The sequence below is a fragment of the Athene cunicularia genome, assembly GCF_003259725.1.
Source record: "Athene cunicularia isolate RWA chromosome 5 unlocalized genomic scaffold, athCun1 chr5_part1, whole genome shotgun sequence".
NCBI lineage: Eukaryota > Metazoa > Chordata > Aves > Strigiformes > Strigidae > Athene > Athene cunicularia.
The window spans coordinates 44,198,318-44,223,101 of record NW_020799101.1 but is presented as its reverse complement, the minus strand read 5'-3'; the positions used below and the strand labels follow the sequence as shown (position 1 = coordinate 44,223,101).

The following is a 24,784-nucleotide window of genomic DNA, read 5'->3' as shown; positions in this document are numbered from 1 at the left end:
CTGCGTGTGAATGTAAGGATTGATGATTTGTTCTCAGCTGATCTTTTCTCCCACAGATCATTTTGAAGCCTGGCAGTGTGCATGCATGTCCATTAATCGTGACATTGGTGGGTTTTTCCCTGGCTCCAGAACTGAGACTGCTACCTGTAGGTGGCTAGTGAACATGGAAAGTTGCCGCAGTAGGAGAGGGTGGACCTAGGTGAGAGCATACACAGCACTGAGAAATAAAAGCAAATGTCACAGTAAGTTCTGCAGACTGTCCCTGGCACCTTCCCAGCGAGCGGTGCTGGGGAAGCAGGCAGCCCCAGGGACACCCGGGAACGTGCTTTCATTGTCAGAAGGTAGTTAGAAATCTTGCTTTACTCCTTGCCTTTATTCTTTAAAATTGGAAAAGTTCCTTCTCTCCCACACTCTGTGAAGTCTGAGGGGGGTAGCTGCCCCAGCTGCTTCTCCTGTGCACCGCAGAGGTTTGCAGAGCCTCAGCGATGCTGGTTGCCTGGATACAGGGCAGCCCTGCATCTTGGCCCCCCAGCCAGCCCTGCAAAAGCAGGTGGAGAGGGGGGTGGAATTAAGCCCTGTGCTCTTGGAGCCAGAAGTATTAAGTCCACCTGATGCAGCCTGTGAGCTCAGAGTTTCCTTTTACTTTGCTATCGGTATTATTATTTATCGTTGTTGCTGATAGGAGAAAAGTGCAACCCAGCTGCTCAGTGCAGAGATCTGAGGGCTCCTGCAGGGTGAAGCGCTTCATGCCACTTAGAAAACCAGCCATTGTGCTGTCTCTTGAATAAGAATTTTATTTCACATGCTTGTTCCGAGCCTCCTGCTGTTGCTCGCACTACAAGTAGCCCTCCTGGCAACATGGCATCAGAGCCTGTGAGCTGCCTTCCCTCTGCCTGAGACCCTGGGAGAACAATATGAAGCCAACAGTTACTGTTGAATATTTAAATTACAGTATTTCCTCTTAAACATGAAAATGCTCTTTGCACTTCGTACACATCACTGCTTGGTGACAGTGATTGGCCAAGTCATGCATTATTCCTGTGTTCAGATAGGACTGTGCCAGCTGCACTGCAAGAACTTTCTGCTCTTGCCTTGGCTGAGCTAATCGTTAGCAGGATGCCCTGTTGTATAGCATTTCCGTAAATGTCTATCAGCTTTACTAACTAGGATCAGTCAAAAATAATTTTTAAGCTTAGCTACTTTAAATTTGGGCTAGTTCATATTGTAATGTTTCAGATTTGGCCGTATGTGTCTGTAGAGCCCTGTGCTGTTTCAAGCAGCCCTTGGGAACTGTGTCAGCATTAGTAAAGTGATGGTAATTAACCTTTAGATTGAGATAGCATACAAGATCTTCAGGAATGAACCAGGGTCTTCTTGTCTGAAGCAGTGTAAATTTCCGTGAGAGAAATACAGAATCACACAGAATCACAGCATCATCTAGGTTGGAAAAGACCTTGAAGATCATCTATTCCAATCATTAACCTAACACTGACCATTCTCAACTCCACCAGATCCCTAAGCCCTAAACCATCTGATCTAAGAATGCATACGCTCAACTTTAATATAGGATGAGAAAAAGAGTGTAATGCAGCTGGGGGGTGAATGCACCTGAGCAAGGCCACATTGGAGTTGGTGACCTTTCTAGTGACCATACTAGGCACTGGGTTTCATCCTAAATAGGTTCTGTGTTGGACTTCTAAAAACAAATTATCATAATCTTCATGGCATGGAGATCAGCAATGGCCAAAGTTTGTTCTACCTGAAGGTTGGCTCATCTTTATTGCTGAAGGAGGACAGCACCTAACTTTGAGCTAATATTAGAAACAAAATTGTTGGAAGACTGAAAACCCGGAGAGATTCACGACAGACAGGAGACAGAAAATCTGAAGCAATTTTTCCCAGGTCTTTGGAAAATACTATTTACAAAGGTATTTGCATCTCTGCAAAAGGAGTGCAAAGTGATCGATGACACAAGTGTATTGTTCTGATGTTGTAGTTCACACTTTCTGTTTCTATTTACACATATATGAAGAATGGCAGAGGATGATAAATGCGGCTCACTGGGACCCCTTGTGAGGCGACTGTTGAAAGGCTGGGCTGAAGGTTATAATCTGCTTTGTCTTGGCTGTGTGTGTGTATAAATATATACATATATATGTATGAAAATATGCACACAAAGCCACTGATTGTCAGCAAATAACAGTATTCACAGAAGCTGCTGTAAGCGGAAAGGACAAGCCCTTCTCTCTCCTATGGAAGGCAAAGTTAGACATTAAATTGCTACAGACTGGTACAGGGGTTTTGTCATGTAAATTGTTTATTCCTCTCTTCTTCCTGTCTCTATAAATAAATTTGTTAGGTGTTTTACCAGTTCGTTGTTTTTTTGTTGGTTTTTTTTTTTTTTTTAGGTAAACCAAGTCCATGCTAACTAAGGGTATCAATAAAATTCTGTATCTTAATCTGATTTTAGCATTAATATCCCTCTGACCTGTTGGATTAAGCTTTTTACACCATATACATTTTTTCTGTTTAAAAGTAAAACCATGCCCCTTTATCTTCCCTGATATTTTTTTTCCCCCCCTAATATAGACAGTAGGTGAAAGGGCTGCATAATTTCTGGAGTGAAAGAGTGGATGGGAGGATTGAGTGTACACTCGCTTCCTGCTGAAATGAAGAGTGGCAGTTTTGGGAACCATATTAGCATGAAGGAGCTTTAAAAGACAGTGACCAGAATGGAGATTGAGATTCTTGCCTCTGTAGACAGATTTGTGTGAATGACAAGGCTGGACTGAACGTCAGCTTTAATGAGAGGGTAAGGAATCATTGCTACTCAACTTCCTCTTTACTGGGAAAAAGAAAATCCCCATAGCTCACAACATAGAGGATGACAAATAATTATGGAACTGCAACAGATTCTGATTGAAAAAAAAGCTGTTTGAAACCAGAATTAGCTATCCCACACCACCTCCTCTTCTAGCCAATTTATGGTAATAAGTGGTGTGATAGGAATTGAACATGTGCAGTACTGAAACACTGGATTAAAAAAAATGAACATGATCTTAAGTTTTGTTTCAAAGAAATGTTGGGAGGGGTTCTTTTCCATAGCACATACAACAGGCAGATCCAAAGTCTATAAAAAGCTTCAAGTCTAGTCTCAGATTTTTCTTTAGTGAATCCACAGGTACACTGTTCACTAAAGATCTTCACAGTGTGTTGAGCTTCAAATCCTTTGGGAAAATAAAAATATGAAACGGGCCAAAAGGCAGCACCAAAAGATGCATGATTATTTTTGTAAGGTTAAACAATTAACCCTTCTTTCTAGATTCAGTGCCATCCAAAATTCAAAACGTAAACTAATGAAAGGGAAATGGTACGAGATTAGTGGACTTTTAACTGCTGTCTTTCCCTCCAGCTGTGGGACATCAAAGATGTATAAGCCTTCATTTTCTGTGGCTTTGTTAAAAATGCTCTCTTATCCTTCTGAGTGATGTGGAAGGGATGGGAACAGCTGTGTTTGGGCATGGCCTCAGTGCATTTTGCTGGTTTTTCATGGCATTTCAGAAGCTTCTTTTGCCCATTCTTGATTGTTGTTGTTGTTGTTGTTGTTGTTCTTTTGAGACAATTTGCCTGGAAAACAGAAGGTCTTGGTTGCCTTCAGAGTGATTTATGTGATGATGATGAGTTAATGTAGTTGCGACGTCATACGCATACGTTTGGAGTTGGGTTAATTGAATTAAATTTTTTAAATGAGTATGACAGTGTATCAGCCTATTAGAACAAAACCCACCCTCAAATCACTAATTAGATGAAAATAATTAGGATTGAATGCTAACTTTAGATTCAACTGTAATTTACAGGAGCATTTGTTTAAAGAAGAGCCAACAAAAGGAATCTGGGCTCTGAGCATCACAGAAAAAGCCTCTTTATATATTATGGCCATGTAGCAACCAGTTCCAGAGATGAGCTGCTAGAAGTGACATGTCTGATTTATTGCCCACTGCAGCTTTAAAAGTGTTTCCAAACTGAAGTATCTGTTATGGTTATGATGAATATAACAGTGTTTTATTTTATTTTGGAGAGAGAAAGAAAATAAATACTTTTTTTGTGGCTTCTGGATGTGGATGGCTTCTGTGGTTACTTTTGGTTCTTAAGCAATGCCAGACTGGGCTGCTTAGTGTCACTTCACTTTCCTTATGGAGGGAGCTGAGGCTGGTCAGAGGGACGAAGGCCCATGTGCCCCAGCGCTTACCCCATTGCAGTGGGATAGCAGAGGGCCAGCGCTGCAACGGGGTTTTGACAGAGGCAGATGGGAAGATCTAGCAGGGTGAAAAATTATACTGTTACCCTGGTGGGAATTTCTGAGTGGGTAATTAGGATCCATGCTCCCTGTAGAAATTTGCTGCTGTTTCTGGTATATCAATAGGTCTGCAGAGATGTTTTGGTTCTGCCTCTTAAAAACATGGATGAGTCAGCACATTGCAGGTGGAGTGTATCTCTTGATGTCATGACATCCTCTTCTCTAAATTGGATAAGGAACTGGTTGGTTGGTTGCTCTCTAGTTGCAGTCAACAACTCAATGTCCAAGTGGAGAGCAGTGGCAAGTGGCCAGGGGTCAGGTTAGGACTGGTGCTGTTTGATGTCTTTGTTGGTTTTGAGATTGAGTGCACCCTCAGCAAGTTTGCTGACAACACCAAGCTGTGTGGTGTGGTCATCACTCTGGAGGGAAGGGATGTGCCATCCAGAGGAACTTGTACAGGCTGGAGAGGTGGGACTGTGCAAACCTCCTGAAGTTCAACGAGGCCAAGTGCAAGGTCCTGCACGTGGATCGGGGCAATCTCAAGCACAAATCCAGGCTGGGTGAGGAGTGGATTGAGAGCAGCCCCAAGGAGAAGGACTTGGGGATGTTGGTTGACAAGAAGGCCAACATGACCCAGCAGTGTGTGCTCACAGCCCAGAAAGCCAACTGTATCCTGAGCTGCATCCAGAGCAGTGTGGCCAGCAGGGCAAGGGAAGGGATTCTCCCCCCCTACTCTGTTCTGGTGAGATCCCCCCTGCAGTGCTGTGTTCAGCTCTGGGGCCTCCAGTCTACAAAGGACACAGACCTGAGGCCATGAAGATGCTCGGGGGGCTGGAGCACCCCCTGTGAGGACAGGCTGAGAGAGTTGGGTGGGCGTTCAATCTGGAGAAGAGAAGGCTCTGGGGAGACCTTAGAGCGGCCTTCCGGTACTTAAGAGGGGCTACAGGAAAGCTGGAGAGGGACTCTTGATCGGGAGTGTAGGGTTAGGATAAGAGGTAACAGCTTTAAACTGCAAGAGGGCAGATTTAGATTAGATGTAAGGAAGAAGTTTTTTACTGTGAGGGTGGTGAGACACTGGCACAGGTTGCCCAGAGAAGCTGTGGCTGCCCCCTCCCTGGCAGTGTTCAAGGCCAGGCTGGACGGGGCTTTGGGCAACCTGGGCTAGTGGAAGGTGTCCCTGCCCAGGGCAGGGGGATGGAACTAGATGATCTTTAAGGTCCTTTGCAATCCAAACCATTCTGTGATTCTGGGTCCAACTGGAGTGTTCTGTGGAAGATGCTAAAATCTGGCTAGTTATTTTATATATGATTCATTCCAGTACAATCTTTCATCCTAAATTCTTAAAATGCTTCCTAACCTGTACAGTGGAATTACAAGTTTTGAGTAGGGACATAAGCAAAACACTGATGCCTTTCACTGAAAAGCATTGCTTTCTAGACTCGAAAGACTAGGAATTTTAATCTAGTGTAAAACATTGCATCATCTTTAAGTTAGAGTGGCACAGAAAAGGTTTGTTCTGTTTCATCTATCTCGTAAAGATGATGTCAGGTTTTGAAATTTTAGCGAGATTCTCTTCTCTTCTGATGTGGTCCAAAAATATAAACCCTCCTGTAGTTTTCAGTAAGGAAACAACTAAAAAAGATACAGATCTCTCTTACTGCAAGATTCCTTCTTCAAGAACAACCTTGGTTTGGCCTGGTGACATTTTTGAGTCCCTAGCCTAGCAATTAGGTTCCTTATGTCCCAGGTTAATGCCCCATCGACCACACTTCTGGCTAGTTAAAAGTTTCTCTTGTTTTGATTAAAAGTTCCATCCTGGATTCACAGAAGTACCACAAAATGCCTGTTTTTGAGTCTTAAAACAAACTGAAATAACCTCAGCTGACAGATTCAGGCTTCATCCAGAAGATGCAGCAAACTCTTAGAAAGTCCGTGATATTCCATCATGCAGAATGACAGGAAATGGAGTAGTCCCCCCAGACTCAATATCACTAGAAATGCTCTCCAGATAGTTGCATCTGTGGAAAGTTAAGAGTTCTGTTTTGTGTAGTATCAAAAACTAAGCAGCTGTTCATATACCAGTAGTTCACATATCAACACCCCTAGATAAGCGTAAGATTTCACAGGGCAAAATCCCACTTGCATAAAGTTTGTACTGGAAGGCAGTCTCTTTTTAGCTAAATAGAAAAGTAAAGCCGTAAGGGTGAGCTGGGCAGCAGAATACAAAGAGACGAAGAGATTTCAAGAAGTTATGAAATATATATCAGAGCTCATGTTTTCAGCTTCTAGCTAACCCGTTTTACAAAAACTTTTCATTTTAAATATTTTTCTATAGTTTCTGTTTGTGCTGAGGGAAAAGAAAGCAAGCTAGTGAGAGAAAATTCCTTCAGATAAGATTAATATCTTTATGCCATCTATATTGCCAGTATAGTTTTGTGTTTTGCACTGCCTGGGGTGAAATCAATTGGATATCCAGCATAACCAGAGAACATCGTGCTATGTTGACTAATAATGAAGAAAAGTTTAACTATTCTCCTATAAATTCACTGTTCTTGGCTGATCCCCTCCTGCTCTGTATTTTAATATCCTTGTCAGCCTGCTGGCAAGATGCTGGAGCAGCACCAGCCATCCTGTTAAAATATAGAGTAGCCAGAAGTTTCAATCAACTCAGATTTCCTCAAACACTTACTGGACATTCATTCCAATTCCTATTAAAATGTCTAGGCAATGCTTAGTGTTTCACCTCATTTTGCAGCCTCTATTTTACAGCTCTCTGATTCTTAAAATGTAATTTTACAAGTTTTACTTTTACTGACTATATTTTCTTTGTCGCTCTGCATTTTTAAGTGCTGTATGAGCAGGGTGGAGCGGGGGCCAGTGTTGTAACAGGTAATATAGAGTTCTGGTCATTCTTGGTTCTGCTGCTGTTAAATATATTTCCACTGCTTCTGGTGATTGTAAAAAGTAGTATATAATGAATATTTGAAATATATTTAAAAAGGAACTCATTATTTAGGAAGAAATGTTCTCTGTTTGGTCAGATTGACTGTAGTTAAAATCTTTGCTGGTCCTATAGCTCTGGGAAAGAATATTCTGTTTTCCTTTTCTGAGAAAAGCTGTGTGGATACAGAAAAGTACCTCTGGTAAATCAAACCTGACCAAGACAAGGGGAGGGGGTTTCCCCTATAGACATTCCAGTCTTTCATGAAGTTGTGGGTCCCAGGATCCATCAGTGAGGTGGGTGCATCAACGCAAGCCATGGATGTATCTTCAGACAAGTCTGGGTGGAATGTGGAACCAGAAGAGGAGAGATGTGGTGTGGGGACTGAGTCCTGTAAAAAAGGCAACACAAGGGTGCCCAGAGCAGGGCCCATCCTAGGAGCCACGTGTGATCCTCCCCTTTGACAAAAGGGACTAAGAAGGAAATGGCAAAGGGGTTTTTGCATTAGAAGGATAGCTGGCTCTGTCCCCTTTGCAGACAGCCAGCACGCCTCAGATCTGTGCCTTCTGTGCTTCCCATGCCTTGCTTTCCTGAACACTAACCTCTCCATGCTTCCCCCATAAACTTATGAGGAAAAATGGGGGGGCAAAATGGTTTATTGAAAATCTTATTCTGAGTAGAGCTGCGTTAATAAGCTCACGTGCCTGATAAAAAAACCCCAAACCATCCTCAACATGATGAAAAATAAATCCCCCTGAGTCTTCAGCATCCTGCCTGAGTCACTAATTCCCCAAGGCAGAAAACAAAGCAAGTAAAAAAAGTTTGTTTTCACGCAGCAAAGCCAAAATGCATCCAGTTCTGATTTAAGACAGGTCCTGGGAGATGTCTCTTCCTTCATGTAACATGGGGCCAGTATAGGTGAGTTGACAAATACACGAATTGATTTTTTTTTTTTCTCATCTTTTAGAGAAAGCACCTATTAATTTCAGTTGGACTTATGCCCACCTGTGGTTTTTGAGTGGAGCTGCCCCAAAGCGTGCAAAGACCAGCGACTGCTAGCACTGGGGCGCAGGAAGGGTTTAGATGGGTGACTCAGATTTTCCACAAGCTCAGCTCCTTGCCTGGCTCCAACGGCCAGCACCAGTGGGACTTTGTCCTGTGCCTTCCTCCCCGCCTAGCTGCCTGCACAGGCTCTCCCCATCACTCCTCTTTCTGGTGCTTTTTGTCCCTTTGTGAAGTCCCTGGCAGAGGCTTCAGCATCATGAGGTTTCTGCAAATAATAGCTGCAACTCATGAGGGAAACAGCAGAGTAGCCCTCTGGTTCCCTGAGGCTTTATAAATACTTTCCCAACTAAAGGCAGTTTATAAATCTATTCAGCTCCAGAATTGCACAAGTTTGATGGAAAATCTCCACTTATGATGGGATAAGAGAGCAGAGAGCGAGACTTTGTGCTAGCAAATGACCCCTGGCTGGAAGGAGTCTGTTAATGCTTTTAAATTAACTACTGCTGCAGAGCTCAGGGCTTGAGCCAGAAGCACAATAGAAGGTGCATTATTACTGTTCTGATTATGGCAGATAATTTTGCTGTTCTCATTTACGAATTTAATGGTTTGTTAATAATGTCTGATTTGGGAATATCGTATAGTCTATCAACTAAGGGTGGCATAATGGCATTAATAAGGGTAATTGAGGTTGTTGCTATAATCTTGTTTGCTCTTTGGTTTGTTAATTGAAAATGACTTAATATATGATAGAAACAGTGTTGTCCCTCTGCGAAGCCTGGGCATCTTGGAAGAAAAAGGGATGTGTCAGTCTGCGCTGGTTATACGTTGTGAGCAGACAGAAGTGAACCAGTCTAATGCCTGTCAGGTATTGTGTGTCTGTGTTTATATTTTGTATAAATAGCAGCATGTGCTGTTACTTACGGCTGCGTGTGTCTCTTGTTGCAAGACTCGGTGTGTAAGACTGCCTGGGATACATGCGATTGATTAGAGAGCCCTTACGGGAGGAAATGGAAATGAGAGACAGACAGGCTGCTGAGTGTTTAACCCTGGAGAAGAAACTTGGCATTTCATCTTCTGTCAACGTTTGCCCGTAACTACTATTAACATTAATTATGGAGATACTCATGTGAACGCCCCGTTAGCCCTAATTAGAGTTAATGGAAGATACGTGTGGATGTTAACAGGACAAGAGACAACCAAGCTTCCATTTCTAAGGTTAAATATTCAGTAGCTCCCTCTTAGACATCTCCAACATCCTATAATCATGCAGTCAGACATACGCAAAAGCAGAACATTTTCTCTGGCCTTTTTTTATTTTTTTTTTCCCCCCAATTATGGCCACTATTTTAGCTTAAAGAGCAAACAACAATGTGGCAGTGATCTCAAGTTACCTTTACTAATGCAATTATGCTACCTCTTCTCTATTCATAGTTCACCTCAGAATCAGACTTTATTAGCAAACCTTTTACTGTCCTTTTAATAAATGCTACTAGAGTCACTTAGGAGCTGGAAGGACTTGTCTTTGTTCTGAAAAGAGACCTTGTGATAAAGAGCTCAGGGCCTGAGCTCTTGTGTAGTACCCGAGATCTGTAAAGTTCCTATCACGGTGCTATTGTTTGAAGCTGTAAAGACGAAAAAGACCTTCCTCTTGCTTGAACTCATTAGCTATCTTTGGTAGTTTGAAAACCAGCCTTGCTGAATAATTGAGGCTGCAAAATTTACAGGTTGTCTCATTATCTTGCTGTTGTGTATGATAGCGCGTCCCTGCGGCTCACCTCTGCCCAGCAGGTCAGTGTCCTTGTGGAAAGTGACTTTTCAGGACTGACTTGGAAATGTGTATCCCTCCCTGAGAGGGAGCCTGCCTTAGGTGGTGTCACACACTCTTCAGGGCAGGGTGTGCTTCCTTGTGTTCCATTTCCTTTGCCACGGACATACATGGTGATCTCAGGTGGTGTATTGGACAAAAGGTGCATTTTTTTTTTCCCAGACCATCTGTTAGACAGTTATGGGGCTGCCTGATCATCTCGGCGCAGGGCCCCTTTGACTACTGCTTAGCTGCAACCTTCTTACTTACAACCTGTAGCTCCCAGCTGCTTGTTGGCTGGATCTGCAGGAGCAGCATTACCCCAGCTTTCCAGCTGCAGTGGCTTTCTCCTTTTTTCTGAAGCAAATCCAAGTGTAAGAACATCTGTGCTTGGCCCAGGTCTCGCCTGCGCCCGTTCGCAGAAACTGCCCAGCGTTCACACGTGTGGAGCAGCAGGATGTCACAGGGACTCTGGGGCTGGGTGGCAGGTTGGTCTCCACTCACGTTTACCACAAGGATGAGCTGCGGGAAGGTTGGTAGATTTTGATTTAGCCATTTGTTTGTTTATTCTCTTGATATTGCTATCCATTTTGTGTCATTACAAGTGCCTGCTTATTTTGTGGTGGTCACAGAATCTGTTCAGCTTTGTAATTAATGCTACTTGATGTAATATGTAAAGTAATGCTTTCACAGGTCGTATCTACATGAACCTTTTTTCCTTTTTCTTTTTTTTTTTTTTCCTTGTGGTTTTTGTTTGTTTGTTCATGACTCTGTATTTTTTAATGACCGTGTAAAGCTTAAAGTGCCTGTATTTAAACTGGTGGGACAAAAAGTTTTTTGATGGTATTTTGTTCTGGGATTTGGAGAAAGCTGTACTGGCTTGAGAGCTCTTATTTTAAGAGCTCACCATTTAAAGTGGACAGATGCTAAGAAACCTTGTTCTGTGCTATGCAGAGTTGCTAATTTAGCTCTTACCTGCATCTTTAAAGTGCCAAAATCCCCTACTGCAATATGGCTTGCTTCAGTTTATGGGAAAGAACAAATTTTTCTGGTGTATCTGCATTTAGATCTGTTAGCAAAAAGGATAGATACATCATCTTTAAAAAGGAAAAAGCCCCCACGTTATAAAGTTTCTATTAAATTGCTCACTAAGCCTTCAAGTACGGTAGGAAAGAAACTGAGGCTGTAAAGGGAACAGAGTCATGACATATCATTTGATTTCAGCTAGAAAAATGTGGCCTCACTTGGAGCAGAAGCAGCCTCTCTGATGAGGCCATGGTCTGGTTGTGTGGTTGGGAAAATGAAACACAGTCTGAGCAAAGATATTGTCAAACCCACCGAGGTTAAGCACCCTTTGCCCCAGGCGAGTTCCCTTGTTTTTATAAGTCACTACAGCTAGGCTGTAAAATGGAGGTCTCCAAAGCAAAGTTAAGGTAATAACCACAGGTGGTAACTTAAAGCTGCCTTCATGAACTGAATCCTGCATTTTCTGTCTTTAAAATAAACAGAGGATGTGTGAAATAAATTCTTCCCTATCTTTGCCTGTATCATACTCCTTGAAGCAGATACTCAGTCTTCAGCCAAACCCTTGTCCATCAACACCTTATTTAAAATCAGTTTGTTTTGTAGATTTATTGCTATACCATATTCACCAGTGTAGTAGTTTTTTTCCTGTTAAATGGCTGAATGAGATGTGACATTAAAAAATAATCTTGTCCTAAAATTGATTTTTTTTTTTCTTTTAATCTCTAGACCAAACAATAGTCCATTTGAAGGGACTAATTTCAGAATCGCTCAGCCAATAGTAAAGATTTAAGTAGTGAAAAAGTCATTATTCTGGGTGTTTGGTATAGGTTTAGCAGTATTACATTGATTTACAGAAATGAATCTTCCTGATTGGTACTGATAGATTCTGTAGTTATCTGGTCACTTCTGACTTGTGTTCTTTACCAGAAGGATATCCTGACTATTACCCCAAAATGCTTTGGAGTCACCTAATTCACTTGTAATCTTCCAGGATAGCAGGGAAAGCAGCAGGTAAGTATTAGCTGAGAAACCTGAGCAATTTTGCCATGGGATAATAGGAAGATAATGTATTATATGAGAAGATGTCATCTCAGCAAAAAATGAATTTCAGGACTGGTTTCATACAGGCTATACAAAATGCTTAAATGGGGGCTTGCTTGGTGTTCGTTTTTATTCTTTCATTTGTTTTGTTTGGATGCTTCTAAGAAAAATCAGATTTTTAAATGGCAGACTCATATGCAAAAATCAGATAACAAAAAAGGTGAATATGGCAGATGATCTATGGTGCAGATAATGGTGTCGAGACGGCACATTGCAGCAGAGAGGGGGAGTTAGGAATTAAAAGATGAAATACAGTCTCTCAATCAAAATTTGAAGCAGTGGAATTGATGAGGAAGAGAAATACCAGCAAGCCCCTGCTTGGGGGTGGTGGTGGTTCAGTCGGTCAGTCAGGGCAAGGTGAGGTCACGCTCGCTCCACCAGCTGCAAAGCTCCAGGGAAAGCCCCTCCTGGGGCTCAAGGGGTCAGCTCGGTTGGTGAGGGGTGCTCAGTTCCAACGAGTGGCTGTGTTTAAATAGCAAAACTGGTGAAGGACAAACCGAGGCAAAGCTATTCTGCAGGGCTTTACATGGTGGGCCAACGTCATCGCCTGCCTTCTGCTTGGCCCATAGGGAGTGCACGCTCTCAGAAAAGGAGTGCAGCCCATCGAAATGAGAGATCCCTAAGCACATCTCCTGCCTCTGGTATTTCTCTGTGCATCTTCTGTACTTCATCTTCCATCTCATGAGAGTCAAGTTGCACTAGCCTCTAGGGCATTTGGATGTACAGCTCAAAAGGATGGAGGTTAAAATATGGGCCCTGCATGGGAGGAGACTGGTGCCAATAAACAGCAACAGGAATATCGGAAGGCCAATTTCCATGAGCGCACCCTGTGTCCAGATTGATGTGCTTCATCCAAAAGATGTAAGAACAAACCTGTTTTCCAAGATCTGCAAGTAGGTGGTCTCTTACAGGGGGAGTTTTGCACTGCAGCTTTTCTGCTTTGAGTATCAGATACTTGGAAGTGCCTGTCTCGAGTTCTTGATTAACTCTGTGCTGACTAGAAAACTTTCGTTCCTGAACTACTTCTGACGGAGCAGCTGTAAACCCTGCATTTTTTAAAAGCTCCCCCACAGACTTTATTAGCAGCCAGGTCCCAAATGCCCTGAAGACTCTCATGCCTCTGCTGACCTCCTGGAAGAGGTAGTTCACGCTGTTGTCAATGGGGACGAGTGGGCAGGGTGGTGTGTGGGCTGCTCTGCTGAAGGTGGAGTTTCAAAATACATTGGGTTGGCAATAGCTCTCAGGTCCTAATGGAAACGTCCTTTCCCTCCAATACACCAATACCTGTAGTGCAACCTCTGTGTTGTCTGTGAGCCCTGGGGCACTGGTAACGCTGGTCAGTGAGGAACCTCAACTGTGTCGTGGACGGTGAGATTATTTGTTGTGTCTCTCTTCCTATCAGTAGATCGTTGACTTAGAATTCTCCTAGTGAGGAGGTTACAGTGTGAACCCACAGAAGAAACTTGCAGGGGGTGTCTGTGTGAGGGCTGCAGGGGAGCATTTTTGGAGATATCATTCCTAGATGGCTAGTTTTCACAGTTTTGAGCACATCTTTGTGGAGAACATGGCAAAGGCAGAGTACAAGCCATCTGATCTCTTTCTGTCCAGTTGCCATGAGCTCAGAGCTGTGTGGTTCATAGGAAGGACCCCACCCGGGGTCTTGTACCTGAACATTTTAAAATACCACTGGCAGTAACTCAAAATACTTGTTTTCGTTTAAAAATGATAGTATTTCGAATACTGTCTGTCTGGGTAGTTTCTCAACTGCTTTCAGTACAGGCAGCCTGGCACCTCTCGTAGAATACTGAATTCAATCTGCTGGATTTAATCAGGGTGGCAGGTAAGTGGTGTTGTTAATTATATTAAATACAGGGACAACTACAACACACCAACTTGAAATGATTTGCCAAACTCTGTGAGTTTCTGTGAGAGATGCTAGGAAAACTGTAGCTATAAAGTGGTCTGAAGCACTAGGCAGGGGACCACAGAAGGTGCCCAGGACACTTGCTGGGTATCCTGGAGCAAAGCCACATCAGCTTTATAAAGGATATTGAGCTTCATAAAGGGCTTTCAGACTGTGATATGGAAAGCAATCTAAGGCTTAAGTGGCATTATCTGATGCAAGGTGGTTTGTGTATCATCAGACATGCAGAATGGTGACCACAAATCTTGTTTTGAAATTTGTCATGAAATTTATCGTCAAATACGTTTGCACAGCAAGACTCCACTATGTTTTCAGAAAGATTCTTCTCCCCAGGCTGACAGCAGTGATGGCAGAAGAGGCGGTTAAATGCTGTGTCACTTGAGACAACTTTTCTTGTCCTTGATACAGAGCACAGAGCAACTCTGCAGCCTTACTGGGATAATGTCCTAGGAGGGCTGTCTCTCCATGCTGGGAATAGCTTGAACAGCCTGCTGTTCCCTGTGTTTTTTCAGGCCTAAAACTGGGCTGCTTTGGCTGTTTTCCCTGCAAACCTGGTTTTGATACTTGCAAAACATACAGTTTTTAGCTGAAAGGCAGCATTGCTTTCAAATTTCATGCTGATCAAGAAAAGAGACGTAACAAAGGTGGGGGTATAGTGAACTTCAGCCACGGCAAACTGGTGTGATTTTTGCAGTCCTGACTGATACAGAAGTTAGCTTGTGGAGTCCTGCCCCTTGCAGGAGATCTGGTTTTATCACCATGTTCTGTTGTCCTCCCTAAAAAGGTTGCCTAGATTTGTAAAAATAGGAATTGACAGATGGGTCAGACTGTGTTCTTGCTTCTTCTGGGTGCGAAGAGCAAGGCATTCAACAGCCCAGTTACAGATTGCTTTTTGTTCTGTTTTAAGGCCATGTGAGCTGCTCATGCCTTCATCATTCACTGATACATTTGGAATTATTCCTTTCCCCCCGATCTGATTTAGAGGAGATTTTATGTCTTCAGTTTCTAACTCCTGATTTCTAGCAGGTAAAATAACAGTGAAAACCGAGTACAGGAAAATTCATCAGCATCCAAAGTATTTTCATGGTTAAATTTGCTGTTTCAGGTTTGAAAGAGTTCTTATGATGCCCTGTTGGTGCATGTCAATTCTTATATACACGTATGATTGATGGTGCTTCAGGTTTTGCCCCAGGCTATACCCAGTCTGCTTGCAAGTGATGCTGGTAGTGAAGTTTCCACTGCTGCCATTATGTGTTATTTAGATTACAACAGAGCTGAAAACCTGAACCATTTCACAAGGAGAGATACAGTCCTTTCCCCCCAAAGCACACAAACCTTAGAACAAAGACTGCCTGAGGAGACTCTTTGGGACTGTATTAAATATCCTTGCTGAGAAGCGGTTTCTTACAATTATGGCCTTCCTAATAGGCACCGTGGGTAGTATCAACACAAAGCTATCTGTATTACATGGTTTGACCTGCTTTAACCCCAGCCAGTCTCCTGGAGATGTAGAAAATATCTGTTCCATACAAAGGCCTTGCCTTTCAGGCAAAGTAGAAGCCATTTGTTTTAGAGTGCTACAGGAGACGTTATACTTTTTGTGGGTGAAAGTCACCCCACTGAGGCTATCTGAAAGCCTGGGCATCCATGTCATCAGCACGTAAGCTGCTGTCTTTGTGTGCAAAAATGAATTGCTGCCCAAGTCTCGCTGCTTAAGACTGCTGCAGAAGCACTGTGCTTAGGGAATAAGGATGTTTTGGGAAAGAGGGTATATTATTTATGATGCTTCATTTGTTAGGGGGGGAAAAGCATGCTGTTTTAACTTTTAGATAACATTAAACCCAGATTCAAACCTTAATGAAGATTAGATCTCTGATTTTGCTAGGCTTTTATATCCTTAATTTTTTTTTTTTTTTATTTCTCCCCTGAAAAAGTTTTAAGTCTGTCAGCAATGTAAGTGGGATTTGGGTCAACCTCTGAGCAGTTAAGTGGTAAGGAGATTTTCGTAAGGTTACTTGGTTCCCCTCCCCGCACGTGGAAGGATGAGGTTATTGTGGGGGAAGTGTTACAGGCAGCGATGGAAGCGAGCTCCCCCATATTCTCACCTCAGCAAAGTAAAGCTATCGCCTCCTCAAGACTCTCCAACATACTTACTGCCTAGTTTCCCCGCAGCACAAAGCTCTTGCCTCCAACCCCAAGACCCTCCAGAGCGGGGCATGGAGAGATGCTGGGAGGCTGCATCGTGCTCTCGTGCACAGGAGCTGCAATGCGGGGCTGTCCGTGTTACCTCATAAACACGATTGAGGCATCAATGGAGAAAGTTTAATTAGGCATCTTTTATTTCTTCATTCCTGGAAGTGCTGAAGTGTGCTCGCCTGGGCTCGCTGGCAGCCAGGCTGCCCGTGGCTGATGCTGGGAGAGGTGGATGTGTTGCTATGGCACTGGGAGGTGTCTCCAAACCCCACTGCTCCGGCAGCTGAGCCGGCTCCCAGCAGCATGTCCTAATTGCGGCTGTGCAGCAACAAAACAAATACTTGGAGATTTCCATAAAGGCTATAATCAAAGGAGCATCCCTTGCTTTTTAATATGTGCTGAATGGGTTCATTTGTAAGCTTATTATGACTTCAGAGAGAGAAGCTATTAGGGTGATCATTAGCTGCCTGTGCGAATAGCAAGGAAAACCATGGCTTGTTCCAGAATAACCCCCTTTTTAATGTCTGTACTTTCAGATGCATTAACAATAACCAACCATGCCGTCTTTCATGTTTCCCTTGCCATGAGTAAGGACAAAAGAGAAAGGAGAAGGGGGACAGTGAACTGCCTGCTTTCAAAATAAGTTCAGATGGAGATAAAAATGAGGTGTTAAGAGAGCAGCAAATTCACTAGTATGACATTGTGTGTCTTGATGCAGTATCTGTTATCCATTGGGAACACAAAAGCAGCTGGGAGCCAGCCTGCGAGTCTTGGCTCATATCTCACTTAGTCCCTCTACTCCTGTCATCTACGTAGGAATTGTGCTGAGGGTCTTTTGTCTGCCTGGAACCTGATCGTTGCTGGAGCGCCTAGATTATACATCTTTTGAAGGAAAAGAGGACATTTAGAAACCCGTACGCCAAGATTATGGGATTCATTAACTCTCGTTTATTTTCCTGCAGAACATCTGAAGCTTTATTGTGGGCTATGGCCATGGTTCTCTCTCTGCTCCTTCTTACCCTTTCTTAATCAGAAATTAGAAATATCTGTAGCAAATGACATTGGATGGGTGTTCAGTTGATCAGTTACATTTATCTTTCAAACAGCATTAGCTGCAGTTTTATGTTTTAGAGTAAGTTAAAGGTGCTGATTACAGTGTAACTCAGTTTGGATTTGCGCATGGAATATATGAGATGTGTATCAATTTGGCTATAAGCAGGCTAACTTAGACTGCCTGTCTTCCCTAAGTAATTTCTCATGATCTTTGCTGCATTCAAGTTTTCCTGGACCTGTCACACTTTTAGCTTGTGAAATGTATTTATTTCCTAAATAAATAAAACATTCTGAATTGTGAGCTTTGCGGGATAAAGAATTTCCTATTGTGTTTAGAATCCATGGTAATTGGGATTGCATTATTATTCTTCTTGTAAAAACATTTTAAAAATGATCAGAATCAGATAAATAATGCTACTTCTCAGATTTCCAGCAATATTATTTTCTATTAATTATTATTACTGAGATCCCTCATTTAAGATCTGGTTTTCTTACAGGATGTTTTTCCTAACCTTTGCTTTTCTAGACTGACTAAACATGACTGACTGTTTTGTTTTTACGTCTGTGTAGGCAGTTGAACAAAGATAGTTTATTTTTCATTTTTCTGTAAAATAGTGCGTTCAAAGTTCTGTTTGGAATTTATTTCTTAAAAGCGATTAAGATTATTAATCCCCCAATTAAATGGTGTTAAAGGGTGGGGTTCTTTTTCTCCACCTCCACCTTATGAAAAAGCACTGAGAACAGAAAAAAAAAGTTAACCTCCTGATCTGGAGCTCCGTTCAGCATTAAAATAGATGATAAAAGCAGGAGTTTCAAATTTCCTTGCTCGTGGGCCCTTGCCTGTGCCTCTGTTCAGCCGATCTGGGGCTGATTTTCCTTGCTACGGAGAGATCATCATAATCTTTCTAATAGGACAAGGCCCTGTGGCTCACAGTAATCCATTTTGATGGCTTCCTTACTTTAAAATCAATCATTTTTCTCCTCTGCATTGTTTCCCTGAAGCCTGCAAAGTATCAGGGAACTTCTTAAAATATTGGAAATCATGGTCTGAGGAGGACAAGGTTGCCACAGCAACTGCCCAGCGTTTCCAAGATATATTCCTGCATCTTTCAAAACAATCATGAATGCCACAAACTACTGAGGCATTTGCTGCAAACAAAGCAAGGCTGTAGGAAAAGAGACTAGAAAAGAGTGCTGAGGAGTCAGTTGTGGTAAAGGTGAGATGTGTCAGGCTCAGGGAGAAAGTGGCAGGCATTTACACTTCATGTTAAATGCCCTAAGTGTCTGGAATGCCACGCATACATATGGAGTGTTTCAACACTTGACAGTATCTGACATGACAGTGGATAATGTCACTTGGCTTGTGATGCAACTCCATGATCCACTCGGGAGGGTGACATTTATTCCAACCTGAAGGGAAATATTTTCAGACATAGGAGGCCAAAGTTAGCCACCTCCCTTTTGTATGCTAAGTAGACATCTTTCTGGAACAGAAGATGCCTGTCAAAGAATGTAACTTGTTGACTATTTCATGAGTTTGGGACTGGTCTCAGTAGGGACTGGTGAACAGAGCACTGTACCGTGAGTCAGGAGATCGAGCACATACATTCCCCTTTTAGCCTTGGTTTTCTTACCTGCTAAACAGAATGAATATTGTTATATTATCAGTGCATATAATCTTCGGGTCATCTGTGTTAGAAAGATAGACAATTGGTACCATATGGTCCCATTGTAGGGCGGTTAATACAAGGGAAAATACACCTGTGAGCTATCTGAGGCCTTTTTTAAAGGAACAGAACTTAAAAGAGTTGCAGGCTATCAGATGTGTTGGTTCTGTAGGCGATATCTTGCGTGAAAAGCTGTATGAAAGAGCCAGACATGATTACCTATTGAACTTTGCTTGGGAAGGGGCCAAAGTGAGCAGTTCATGTTTCGAACAGTGCTGTACGCACATTTGCACTAGTTGAAACGGCGTGGTTTGTGGCCTGATGCTATCCTGGCGCTTCAAATATGCACCCTAGCACTTCTCCAAACGTTACAACATTTGGGAGAATAGGTTCTGCTCTGGGACTTCTGAATTTCCATTTTGAATGTCTGTGTACATGTGGGAGATCTTACCTCCGTATGATCTCCTGTATTCTATGTATCCATTGTGCAAAGTGGCGAATGTAAAACATAGGTAGTAACTGTTGTTTTATTGGTTTTGTTGCAAAGCTGGTGTTATTTATATGATGCTTTTTCCTCCTATGTGGTTAGGCACAGCCTGTTGGTGGCAGAAATATGTCTTTGTTAAAAGCAGACGGACCAGAGTCAGGAAGGGATGTGGCTCAGTTGTCCCAAACCCTCTGCTTGGGTAGGAAACTGAAGGTAGTTTTAGGAGCAGCATCTCAGATTCATTTAAACACCATCCCAAGCCTCATCTGATTTTAGTGTTATAAAAGCCAATCAGGTAATTGTTTTAAGGTATAAGATGCCCCTAAGGGCTTTGCTCACTCAAATGTACTGAGGAATTAAATGCTCTCGGGCAGTGCAACTACTTCATTCACTCCAGTGTGGCAAGGCAAGGCAGTCATTGCTGGTAAATGGGCCCATGTTACAGTGACATTAGCATTTTAACGCAACTAAAGAGGAGGTAGATTGACTGTAATTTACTATCTAGTTGCATGGCCTTGTGCAGGTCCCCTCATCGCTGCTCCACAGGGGCTGATTATAGTTACACAGTGCACTTTGGAATGTAATTGGATTTACATGCAGTAATGTATTCGTGTTGCAGCAATGACTCTGCTATGCAAGCACTATGAAATTCCAGTGCAATTAGTTATTTATGTAGGAGCAATAGTTATAGGATAATTCATGGGGCTTGTGCTGACCTCCAGTTCAGGAGCAGCAAATGTTTTACTTTTTTCTGAAGTCATTGCAAGGGAATGATATTAATCCGATCCTGCTTCCACAGAGGTGTTTCTCCTCACCCTTCACCATAAAAGCACTAAATAATAAATGCTAGATAAAAATCCAGCAGGACATGACTTCTGTCTTCAGCTTCTCCTTTGGCTGAATGTACGTGCTGGCACATGTTTCAGTTCACAGAGTCACAGAATCATCTCGGTTGGAAAAGCCCTTGAAGCTCCTCCAGTCCAACCATGAACCTCACCCTGACCGTTCCCAACTCCACCAGATCCCTCAGCGCTGGGTCAGCCCGACTCTTCAACCCCTCCAGGGATGGGGACTCCCCCCCCTGCCCTGGGCAGCCCATTCCAATGCCTAACAACCCGTTCTGTAAAAAAATGCTTCCTAATGTCTAGTCCAAATCTAGTCTAAATCTTCCTAATATCTAGTTCCTCTAGATCCTGCAAATGTGTGAACAAAGGGGACTAGCAGCAGCTAGAGGCACTTGAGAAGCAGGACACCCATGGCCTTTCTGCACTAGTTAACATGTAGGAGACTGGAATTCTCCCAAAGACAGGCCTTTCTTCTCCATCTTGCACCCTCCATTCATTTCTTTTTTCACTTGCTACCTGTTGACTATATCAGCCTCTGTCTGCCCCCTCCCTCTCTGCTCTGGCTCTCCAGCTGTCTCGGTGCATGACACCAGTTGGAGCCACGAGTTTAGCTGCTTCTCCTTCATCAAAGCCTGCTCCTCACAAAGAGCTGCTCGAAAACCAGTGAATGTGAAGAAAAGCCAGTGCTCAGGGCAGAGACTTGATGTCCGTGGTGGCTATGAGATGAGCAAGGAGGCAGGGGAAGGGGCCAAGCGTGGCAGCGAGGCCCGCGGGCGCGCAGCTCCAAGGAAGGACGCTCGGCCTCCGCCGCTCCAGCTTCCACTGCGTTTCCCCAGCGACTGTAATTAAAGGCATCAGCTTGCTCCAGTCACAATTAGGCACGGTGGTTTTGTACTTTCTGCAATTCTCCCTAATGACAAAATCGTAGCTATTAACCAAAGAAAGTCTGTTTGGCAGGGACTTCCTCCCCTTTAGGGCCATAGAGTAAGATGGAGTATTGCTATTGTTTGGCACCAAACACACTCTTTCATCCCTTCTAACACAGCACCTGCTGGTACCTACTGAAGCATTTCAGCTCGCTCGCTCTCTCTGCGGTGCTGTAATTTCTTTAAAATATTGTGACTTAAGAGGAATAAAAAAATAAAATTCCTCTCCCACGCAGACCTTTGAGGGCTTGTAGGGATGTAATTATATGCACATGCCGTAGGAGCAGGAATCCTATCATTCTGGTTATTTTCCTAATGATAGGTTTATATAGCACAGTGTCATCTCTATTTCAGAGTTAGAGCCTTCTTCTCCTGGCAGCAGCTATCCCAGGATAGTGGCATCACAGGATGGGACAGCTGAAGAAATTGTCTCTCAACTGTTACATGCAAAACACAGGATGAAGTGTTCCCCACACACAAAAGAAAAAAAAAAGAAGGTAGGGGTGGACACTGGGCTCTGACTGTCTAAAAGGGTGTCTCTACTGTGAGGCAGTGACGCTGTCTTACCCTAGCTGTAGACACTCCAAGCCCTTCTCCAGAGGTCACTGCGCCTGCTGCAGCCATCTCCCGGGTGGTCACATCGCACCCTCTGAACTTCCACACGGGTGGCAGAGCTGTGCTGATCTGGGACAGCCTTCGTTCATACGCAGCGTTGTAAAGTGGGGCAATTCAGCCGCCGGTCAGCAGATGCCTTCCCTACGTTGCAGCAGAGATGGGTTGATTTGCTATTGATGATTTGCTATTGATGTTTGTACCCTCCAGATTTCAAAAGGGAAGCCATCCCTACTCATCATTCAGAGATGTAGGTCCACAGTGACAGAGGAAGGACATTAAATGTGAGGGATTCATGCAAAACAAAAAGTCTATGAATATTCATTATATGTTTTATATTGTAATAGTTTCAGCCACCTTGAAACTCTTTGTTCGCTTCCTGCCAGCAACAAACGATAGACTTTTACTCACAGAAGTCTTAATGGGAGGCAATTTTCAAAGGCGCATTCACAAATGTTTGTGGGAAACAGATGTTGAATGCACCCCCTCCAGAAATCGTGATGAAACGCGAGCAGTGAGAGAGCAGGGTGACTTATCTGATCCCTCGCAGGGAAGCGGTGGTTTCAGCAACGCTGCGAGTATTCCAGAAGGATTTGCGGAGGGTGAGTGAGTGACAGCATCGAGCAACCCGCTGTGAATATTGGACCCTTATGGCATGGGATGTGTTTGAATAGTTAAAGGCTGTCCTTTCCCCACAGGCCCCACAGTGCGGGGTTGGGGCTGTGTTGGATGGGTGGAAAAAACAACCCCGATGAAGGTGCCCTGAGAAAGCAACAGTCAACCAGGCGTGCTTTGCACATTAGTCTGTAGTCTCACCTCACCTTTGCCTAGCCAAAGACTGTCATTAGCGTTGTGCAGGCAGAAATTAAAATTTACCGAGAAAACTGTAAGTGTTAGCTCAAGGGCAGTGGCAGTCTGTACCTGGGTCCCTCTGCCTGCACTGGTTTATCTAATGCCTTTGGGCAGGCAGCACAGTGGCCTCACCACTCCTCTCTGCTGCTGCTTCCCAGGCAGTGACAGTGAGGCAGAGGGAGAGCAAACACTTTGCTCAACTTGGCGTGAGAGCTGCCTGGAAGAACGAGGGATATGGCCCAGCGTCTCAGGCTGCTGCTCCTAACGGCCAGGCTGGGCTTCCCAAAGATGCATTCCATCTCCTTCCCTCTGCCTTTTCCATTTTCCTGGTAAATGGGCTGTAAAGTCACAGCAGATTAAAGTTTGTCTAAACCTCCTGTAAAATATTGAAGGTGCAGCTGGTATTAATCTAGTCCTGTTGTGGTATGAGGTGCATGTGTATTGGGACTATAGATTTACATGTGGTCTGTGGGCATTTAAAACACCCCAAAGGTTATTAAAGAGATTCTGAGGAACTGGATCCCTCACTGAGTATTAAAAGCTCTTCATTAGTGCTAATGTACACTAAATTAAGGTGGCAATTAGACTGAGCATATTCATCAGGATGGTGTGTTTTAATAAATTGTGTATTTAACATGATTGCATTTTATTGACTTCTGCAGTAATTGCATATTTTTCTCTTACAGGACAAGCTTGGCTAGCAAGAGATACATGGGACACACAGACAATTAAAGACTAGAATAGACACTGTGCTTCAAGTCCCAAGATTTGTGAAGGTGAGCCTTGTTTATAGCTCGCTCTTTCTGCATGCCAGATGCTTTCTCTGTACCTCTGTCAAGGCTGGATAGGTATAGCCATGGTGTGCAGGAGGTGGGTAAGAAAAACACAACTCATCTGCCATCATGTCATCTGTGGGGTGTACTGCTGCAAGTTGTCCCCCTTTGGTCTCCTAATTAAACTGCCCCCATCTCTGTTCTATACAGAGAAGCAGACTGTGTGGAAATAAGTACTCAGAGGGTTTTCTGGAAGGCACCACATGTTAGATTGTTCTCTTAACAGACCCCACGACTTTGGTTTGAAGGAGTTGGATGCTGCTTGCAGATAATGAACACAGAAATCCCCTTGGGAGAGGGGTACTCCATGAAGGAAGGAAGCATGCTGAGCCAAGGCTCCATACCTGCAAGCCAAAGGGTGGGCTGCCATGTTGCTGGAGAGATGACACAATGCCCAGGTTGCCAGCTCCCACCTTAGAGCTTCAGGAACATTTCTAGTGATACCTCAGCTGGGACAGCCTCTAGAAATTGATGCGTTGACTTGGTCCCCATGTTATAATTCCTTTAAAGGCTGTCTGATAGTGGGTTTGGAGAGCTTCAAACATGTCTTCTGCTTTTACTTGGTTGCATTGGGCATCAGTATGAAAGTGGGTGTGAGTTAGCATCATTTGCTCCTCAAGCTGTTGGCTAAAATTTTGTAGGAGGTACTGCAGAACTGGTTCTCAGGTTTTAAAGGAATCAACGTCTTCATGCATATTGATGGCAAGGAGACATTTACATCTGAAAAGAAGAGATAGATGGACAACATGATGGAGGAGAAGTGACTGAACAAGTGGTTTGCATGAGGGTTGGACAAAGTGACTTTGAGATGTCTCTTCCAGTCTTGGTTATTCTGTGTTTCTTTTTTAAGTATTCGAGACAGGGAGACTGTGATAAGCCATCAGGGAGGTGCACAATGTCTGAATTTTATGTAGTGAAATACAAATAGTCTGCAGAACTATGTTAGGCGTGGGTTTACGTGGTTGGAATGATAGGCAAGGAAAATGGTTTACACACTTGTTTTCAGCAGAGGGTATGAGTGGCATGATATGGAAGATGCAAGGATTGAGACTGGTGAAGATAAGGTGCTCCTGAGAGTTCTGATAGACTAGCACATCCGAAGGATGCTCTTTATTGCTTGGACAACTGTTTTGAAGAATCTTTTCACAAGGAGAGTGGTCAAACATTGGAAGAGGTGCCCAGGGAGACTGGTGAATCTCAGTCCTTGGAGATACTCAA

The 24,784-nt window shown here is 43.5% G+C and overlaps 1 protein-coding gene across 6 annotated transcripts in view; it reads left to right on the top strand.

Moving 5' to 3' along the window:
- The window catches only part of TSPAN18 (tetraspanin 18), a 122,831-nt gene that overhangs the window by 71,432 nt on the left and 26,615 nt on the right, over positions 1 to 24,784 (top strand). For 5 of the 6 annotated variants that reach the window (XM_026848944.1, XM_026848943.1, XM_026848942.1 and 2 more), the window contains one exon: positions 23,420 to 23,509. The gene's annotated coding sequence lies outside the window, so the exon portion shown is untranslated. Of the gene's footprint in view, positions 1 to 21,651; positions 21,767 to 23,419; positions 23,510 to 24,784 lie in introns of those variants that run through there. The other variant, XM_026848945.1, reaches the window with a different exon arrangement.